A 9,237-nucleotide genomic window follows, 5' to 3' on the forward strand; every position below is an offset into this window, starting at 1 on the left:
TATGTTTTTCATTTGTAATGTTAAAGTTTGTTTTGTTAAACGACACCACTAGAGCACATTGATTTATTAATCATCAGCTATTGGATGTCAAGAATTTGGTAATTTTGACACAGATTTTTAGAGACGAGAAATAGCCGAATGACGGGGATCGATCCTAGACCGATCGTGCACCAAGCGAGCGCTTTATCACTGGACTACGTTCTTCCCCCAGTTTCATACATAAAGAGCTATACCAATCTCAATGCAGTGAGGCAGAGAACCGGCACTGAATAACAGAATGCTTCAACAAAACAAATGCAAAAATCCATTCTGAAGAAGCTGATGATTTAGGTTAGGTCGTGGTCTCTAAGACCGTGGTGTGTGCTGTCCTGTCTGTAGGATGGTATGTATAAAATATCGTATGATCAGTCATCCCCAGCCACCCACCAAACGCCCCCACCCCATCTCCCATTGGACCTGTTTTGAGGCACACCACAACTGGCCAAAGGCCGTGGTATGTGCTTTCCTGTCTGTGGGATGGTGCATATAAAAGATCCCTTGCTACTAATGAAAAAAAAAAATGTAGCGGGTTTTCTCTCTAAGACTATGTCAGAATTACAAGTGTTTGACATCAAATAGCCGATGATTAGTGAATCAATGTGCTCTAATGATGCCATTAAATAAAACATACTTTTAACTAATATAAGCATTATGTTATGGGAAGTCTACCAGAAGAAGATTTGAACCGTGTGCATTTTTGTGTTAAATGAATCATACTGACCCGACGTAGATCAGTTTTAGGCACTTTACACAATTACCTTGGTGTGAGTCAGGAGCTAACTAGTGACGACACTGTTATGATCGCCGTCATGTCTTCTAAACGTGCTGCACTATCCACTACAATTACTTTTTAATAAGAGTTTCCCGGCAGGAACTGGTACAGAACAGTTTTTAACCGATATATACCAGCTTCAGGATTAACAGTATGAAATGCAGTCCAGGTGACAAACAACAAATCAATCATTTTAATGAAAAGGGCTTGTCGAAACGGTAATACAATTGATTGTGTGGAGATGGTTATGATGTTGACAGTTAAGTGATGATGATGATGATGATGATGATGGTTCTGAAGATATTGCTGCTGATGCTGCTTCTGATGCTGATAATAATAATAATAATAATAATAATAATAATAATAACAATAACAATAACAATAATAATAATAATAACAATAACAACAACAATAATAATAATAATGAGGAGGAGGATGAAACCAACGTTCGAATGTTGAGGTTCATTAACAACAACAAAAATAATAATAATAATGAGGAGGAGGATAAACCAACGTTCGAATGTTGAGGTTCATTAACAACAACAAAAAAATAATAATAATAACAATAATAATAATAATAATAATAATGAGGAGGAGGAGGATGAAACCAACGTTCGAATGTTGAGGTTCATTAACAAAAAAATAATAATAATAATTTTAAAAAAATTAAAACCTGAAGATCAGAATTATGAGCAGGATGATTAAACCAAAGAATATAATCTGGACACTGTAGAAGACCAAAAAAAAAAAAAAAAAAAAACAACAACAAAAAACAACAAACAAAACAAACAAACAAACAAACAAAATGTGAAGCATTAACAAACAGTTCCATTATGCAGCCGAACCAACCAGTCGTTGTCGAGTGCGCTGTGCAATTACCCCCCCCCCCCCCTCCACCTGGGGGGATTAATTGCGACTTATGGGACGCTTATTGAATGCCGCGTCTCGTACACCGGGTTGCGAAGAAAGGAAGGTGGAGGAAGAGGAGACGTGCGCCAGCGGCGGCGCAGGGGGAGCCAAACCCTTCGGCTAAACCACCGGCAGCGGCTCCATCTGTTAGACCGCCCAACGCCTCTCACCCGAGAAAGAAGACGATGACGGAAGTGGCCCCGGCCTCAACTGTTGCAGTCTATTCAACGGAACAGGACGAGTTGGACGTGTTCGACACAGCCATCTGTGACACATCGATCGACAGACCTACTCCAGGTTCCATTAGACCAAATCAATTCCTATTGCCGATAATGTTAACGTTTACTAATAAAACTGATATAAGCAGCGTTTCAACACACCCAGGAAGTACAGCAATAGAAAGTGTGGCACCTCACATCTAATCTAGCTGCAAGAAAATGGGGGGTCATGTATCATTTAAGAGATTTAATTTATGTTTTTAATAGCAACCGTCATTTTTGCTGAAAATTGCAGTTCCATTTTTGGGGGTACCCCGCATTAGTTTCAACCTCTGGTATATACTGCATAACAATTGTATAACAAATAAAAGTGTATTTATTTATTGTCAATGGATAATAGTATTTGCACAAATAATCAATGTCACATATTACTACCAATCACACCCACAGCTGCTTTTACTCCGTAAATATTTGACGGTGCGCGTCGAACTTTGACACGGTACTCTCTTCTTTGGTACTATGCAACCTATACGTGCCTCTACTTCAGCGTTTCCGGATGTGTCGCCGATTTTACAGGCGACACCCGTCGAGACGCAGGCCCGGAAGACGGCTATTGTAAAGAGAAAGGCGACCACTCCTCCGAGAGACACTCCAGACAAGCCACGTCGCCCCTCACAACCGCCGGAACCAGATATACAACCAGTGGAGCAGTGGTCACTACAGGCTGGCCGTCTCCCACAGCGTTACCAACAACTGGTTAAGACTAACCTCGAGGACGTACGGCAACTCATCAGCACGCCGAAACATCAGGCCTACCACCCACTACCAGCCAGCAAAGATGAAGGGGACTTCGCCGTCCATCGAGTCAAGATGCGGGAGGGACACAACGCAGTGTGCATTACCATCCGCCGGGCCGGAAGCTACAACCAAGGAATGCTACTCTCGGAGATGGACAACCCGACATTACATCGCGTCCTGAAAACTGTCGCGGGGGCAGACTACCGAGCCATCGCCAGAAGTCTAGCGAACTCCGCTTACCGGCCCTACCTCCCGCACCTTGACCCCACCGACTTCATCGGATCACCTTAGACGCCAACCTTTGCTAGGACAGGTAACAACCTCCTTTTTTGGGGGCTAGTTGGACTTTAAATTTTTCGATCGAGTTCAAAATTCTTATGTTTATTTTTTTATAAATAGTCTGACGCATTTTACTTTGGCGCCCGATCAAGTGCTCAAAATCACCATAAAACCTTTTCGGCCGAGCAGTCTTAATCAATTTTTGGCTTAACAATAGGTCCAGACATGTTTTGGACGCAGTTATTCTCAGTAGACTTAGCTACCTGACAGGTTTTGCCAAGGAATCGAACTTCAGCCAATCACAGCACGGCTATCACTTGGTGTCTGCTAATCGGTCCGCGCTCTCGCTGGACTTTACTAAATGGTTTCATTCCAAATTCCGCCCACCTCAAAGTCAATCCCCCCCCCCCCCCCCCCCACCACCCCACTCCTGTCCCGGAATTGGTCACTGGCGAAGTCAGAGGCTAAATCCGCGATGGGCGTGCCTGAACCTCTGTGGATATGGGCACGTTAAACGAGTTCCCATCCCATCCCAGCATTAACAAAAAGTTAATCCGTGTTTTAACGAGTGGATTCCAAGCACGGATCCAGGAGGTTCCGGAGGTTTCGCCTCATCCAATTCTTCCGATTTGTTTTCTTTGCTCATTTTAAAGTACTGAATCCAAAGCGCAAAACATATATTTGTATTTGTTCTCATGTATTATTATTTTGGGATCCCCTCACCCCACCTGCTAAAAAAACAACCTTGATTCCGTGCCTGGATTCAAACTCAAACGTGGTATGAATTTGAATGAAGTAAAGAGTCTAAATCTTTCGTTTGAACATGTTTCGATACAAAATTTAGTATAGGTTCTGGAAACAGAATGAAATAGAATAATACTAAGTACAAAATTACAGTAACATTTAGATTGGCACTGAAAATGGAGCCTAAAGATTAACAAGGACACTTAAGTCAAGAGCATTTTGAATAACAATTATAATACTGAAATATAAATGAAGATGGTACGAATAAAAGTCGTATACTTTTTTAATATATATTTTTAGTCATAATTTAACAAAACAAAAAGACATCATCGAATTAGACGACCATAATAATAGTGAAAGTCAGTCGGTATTAAAAACACATTTAATTGCGCATCTGAATCGAAGACAAAAACTATTGTATATATTTGTAATCTCCAACTGAAGAGCTATTAAGCTTCATTCATATTTGATGGTTGTTCAGAATATTTAATTTAATAACAAAGCATGAAAACCCCCACATTTTATATACTTTTTATGGGATTGGTCATTTTCAATAAGTAATAAGTGTATATATATATTGAACTAAATAAGAAATGAACACACTAAACAACTTTTAAATGGCGGTTTAATTTTCTTGTTTTGTTTTGTTTGGGTATTTTAAGGGTGGGACGGGGTGGGGTCATGTGTACATTAGTCAGGACCTTGGTTCACCAGGGGCGGATTATGCTTTAGGTAAGGGGGGTTTTCAAAACAATATGTAAATGTTTATAATTTGAAATTATAAATTTTACGTGGACATCAATTTAGATCTACGTGGTGGGGTTGGGTTTTTTAGCCGGGGGGGGGGGGGGGGGGGGGTTCCGTGCAACTGGGAAATCGACCCCCATAATCCGCCCCTGTTCGCAACATATAACCTGCCAAACAACCACCGTTACTCTTATTAACATGTATATGACAAAACAGAGGCTGGATTTAGTTCAGTCAGTTGTGTTCTCGCTTGAGGTGTTTCTGTCACAGGATCGAACCACCTTGTCACGGGGATCCTATAATACCCGTAACTGAATGAAACACGATTGTCCAAATATCTCTCCTAACTGTATATCTATTAGATCTCTCTGTAACAGGCAGTTATACCCGCTGGCTCGTCTAGGTATGATCAGAGATAAGATCTTATATAAAGTATATATTATTATAGCACGTTTAGTTCACTAGAAAACACAACAAAAACACAATACACTTTGGAATCTGTATTAACCTACGCTGACAAATGTACTGCCGCAGTAATTAATTAACAACAACAAGTAATAACAACCCAGAACTGATCACTTAATTAGTTAATCTCTAGGTGTCTAGTTTACACAATATGCTAATCACTTCACCGTGACACAACAACCACACGTGTGATAATTGAGAAACGCTTCCAGGGGAACTTAATTAATAACGGAATTACAACTCTATTCCTAACTGGTTAATTTTAACTGGTATAACCTTGTAATACAGACTTAATACTGGTACCTATCACAATAAAGACAATAACCTACAGTTTACCTAGGTCCTCTAGGATGACTGGATAAGCTTTATATATAATTATTTAGGACAGTGAGCCTACAGATTACTGCGTCAGATGACCGGCAGCACCGTCTAAATACTATTGGTATAATACAGTATTAACATATTTAAAGTCACATCAATCACATCAAGGTTATACACAGAGCAGAAAAATATATTTACCACGCCCGGACTGAACTTATATATTTCGTTCAGTGGACGACGTCCGTTTCCCCTGCAGCCTATGTTTCTCCTCGATATATCTAAAATCCTAGCTATTTATTCAAAACTCTCAGAGACAGCGAATATCGCCTGGGGGTACAAGGCGGTACCTCACGTATCAAGTGAATTTCCACAGCGACCAAGACGACATGTCTTTCTCTGATCGTCAGACTGGCTGTCGCCCTTCCGCGAGCAATCCCCTGGTCATAAACAGCACTAGCGGAGTTATTACGTAACTACTGGTCACATGGCCTCCACAGCTGGACTAAGTGCATATTGGAATGCACGGTCGCGCGAAGGTATTACGTAACAAATTGCCCATCTGGGCTAAGTGCATTTGGAACTGCACACGGCCTTCTAAAACAATTAATATCGCCACAGGCGAAAATAAATTAAGAGCATGTACCGTCACACACCTCTATAGATCCATTCAACTAACTGAGTTGTTGTTTTTCGTTCCAACCAGTACATCAGAACTGATCAAAGGCCGTGGTATGTGTGTTCCTGTCTGTGGAAAAGTGCATACAAAAGATCCCTTGCTGCATTAGGAAACGTGCAGCGGGTTTCCTATCAAATGTTTGACATCCAATAGCCCATGATTAATAAATCAATGTGCTCTAGTGGTGTCGTTACACAAAACAAACTTTAATGACAAAACATTGAAAACCAGACAGCCAGTCAGTTATTTCAGTCCTACTGGTTCGGTATCTCACGCCAATCGATGAACAATCTCCGTCCGTGGGCCCATTGGGCTATTTCGCATTAAAGATCCATGGAATCATCCACTATTTTGCCAAATGCCCATTCGACTCTGAATTGTGCAGAGATACGGTCTTGATTGCGGATAATGGGTTTGTCGTTCAGGTTATAGTGGGAGGCGGTATTGGGATACGAACCCAGAATCTACCAGCTTTAAAGGCGGCGGATTAACCACCGAGGCTAATTAAGATTACAATTTGCCATTACTTTTTTTGTACTGAGATGCCAGGAATTCCTAAATTAAAATGGAAAAAAAAAAGTTTCTTTTTTGGTTCAGTATATAAAAATCCCGCCTATATTCTATTTTTCTGTGATTATCTCGTGCTACCGACATTCTGCCAGAATCACCGCAAACAACCGACCATGGTGGCATCTACTCTGCTTGCCGGAAAACGGATATATTTTATGTTAGTATTAATGGCGTTATTTTCTATTCTCACAACGCCACCTGCTTCTTGTTTGAAAGGAACGAGTTACCCTGAAATCAGGTCATGTGTTGCTGGCTGTATGGTACGAAACAGTTGCATCTTTTTCGTTTTCAATTCGAGTACTCTCGCTTGCGACTACCGCAGAACCATACACTGTTGGAAGAAGAAGAAGAGTAATTCTAATGATAATTTGACATGCCTCTTCCTAGAAAACGGTGGGTTTCAAATGACGGACAACATAAGGACCGGCATTTTTAAAAAATCTTCATATCCAGCAATACCGAAGCAATGCCCAGCTCCGAAAAAAATAAAGGATGATTTTATTCCCAATCCTTCGAAACTTGGATACATGTCTTGTGGAAGTTACTTATTGTGGAACGGCGGTAGTCCCGCTTCTGTTTGCTACAACATGGGACTCTGGACTGGCGACATGCATGGCTGTAGTGGAAGGTTCTGGAAACTCTCGTCCAGTTCAATGTTGTTTGAGCTGCAGAGTATTTTAAGCGCTGGATCATCCATTCACGTGTCGGGATCGTCACAATTCCGTGAGCAACTCGGTATCTATCTAAAATGCACAAACCAGTACATTGCCTTGTTGTTTGATACTGTTTTCCTAAACGACGGGAAAAAAGTGATGTGCACATTCAAGAGCAAGAAAAAATCTTGGGTACGGGAACAGCACAAGACGTTTTTTGGTGTCAGTCAGCAGGATTTCAGCATTACCGTCAACATATATCATTCTGGGTTTCAGATCCAGGTGGGTTCCGACCCCGTGGCTCGCTACCGGTACAGCCACGAGGTCGACATCACCACCGTGAACGTGGTACAAATAGTCAGCAACATTCCGCTCGATCATGCGAAGATTATCTTTTAAACGTGCATCTGTCTGCTTACAATCATGTGGACTTAGTTAGCATTGATGTATAATTGGCTCGCTTGGAAAGCAACATGGACGCACTACTTTAGAATGCTCTGTCCAACAATTCTCCAAATCTTTATCATAGACTGGTTTCCAGCTGCTGTTAAGACTCAAGAATTGTCTCCAATTGAAGCAACATGGACACAAGTTTGTGAAGTGCTCTGATAAAACATTATCCAACCCTTTATTAGTGATGATTTTGCTGCCACTGTTAAGACTTACGTATTTCCTTCCTTGGAACCAACAGTTACACAAGTGTGTGAAGAGATCTGACAAAACATTATCCAACCTTTTATCAGTGATGATTTTCCAGCCGTTGTTAAGACTTACGTATTGCCTCCCTTAGCAGCAACATGTACACAAATGCGTCTTGTGCTCTGTCCAATAGCTGATGTTTCAGCAGCTGTTCACATTGATATATTGTCTCCCTTGAAGGCAATATGGACGCACGTGTGTTGCGTGCTCTGTCCCCACACGTCTTCAACGTTCTATAATGGGCAGGTTTCCATACGCATTCATGGAAAAGTAGTTCGTTAAGGCACGATGGGACACTTACACCGTTGTGTTTATATTAGAAACAATTAACTAATCTGTATAGATTACCAAAATGTGTTGGACTGTTTCTCACTGCGTATGCACAATGTGCACAAAGGTGTACATGTTAAAATAGTTGTCTACATTCATATTGATTTGAATTATAATAATTTTTGTTCAAGTTTCAATTTGTGTCACTGCTGACAAAATAATTATAAATAGAATATATTAAATGTAAATTTACAAACGTTTGATGATTTAATTGATTGATAGTAATACTGATTTATTTCTAAAAAATGAAAACAACGCTTGTCTTTAAGTCAGTGCCATGACTTCTGTAATAAAGGACTGTTTTGAACAGACATGTTATTTTGTGAGCATTTCTACGATTTTATAGAAAAACGTGTATATGTGTGTGTAAATAATAATTATCATACGCATACATACACGCACGCACGCGCCCGCGAACACACACACACACACAACCACACACACATACACACACGTGCGCGCGCACAAACACCCCTGAAAGGCCAGTCTCTCTGCCCCTCCATATTTTAAATTACGACCATTTGGTGCGTTATTTTAATATACCTTTTACCGGATATCAGTCATATATTTATTTTAGATATAATTTTCTGTAGACAAAATAGGACATACTATGGTCTTTATGTGTACCAATCGTGGGACATTGATTGGGGCGGTAGAAAATGACTGATTAACCGAAGGAAGGAAGATGTTTTATTTAACGGCGCACTCAACACATTTTATTTACGGTTATATGGCGTCGGACATATGGTTAACGACCACATAGATATTTTGAGAGACACAGACAGGAAAGCACATACCACGGCCTTTCTTCAGTTGTGATGCACTAGTTGGAATGAGAAAAAAAAGCCAATCAGTTGAAAGAATCCACAGAGGACCTATTAATGTGCCCAGTTCCTCGAAATGTTACAGCACGCCCCATCACCCACCCTACCCCCCAGGGTCCGACCTCTGAGACTGCCAATAATTAATAATGCACAGTTGAGAGAACCAGTCGTAGCCAAACGATCGATTTTTCCG

The sequence above is a fragment of the Gigantopelta aegis genome, chromosome 6, assembly GCF_016097555.1.
Source record: "Gigantopelta aegis isolate Gae_Host chromosome 6, Gae_host_genome, whole genome shotgun sequence".
Classification (NCBI taxonomy): domain Eukaryota; kingdom Metazoa; phylum Mollusca; class Gastropoda; order Neomphalida; family Peltospiridae; genus Gigantopelta; species Gigantopelta aegis.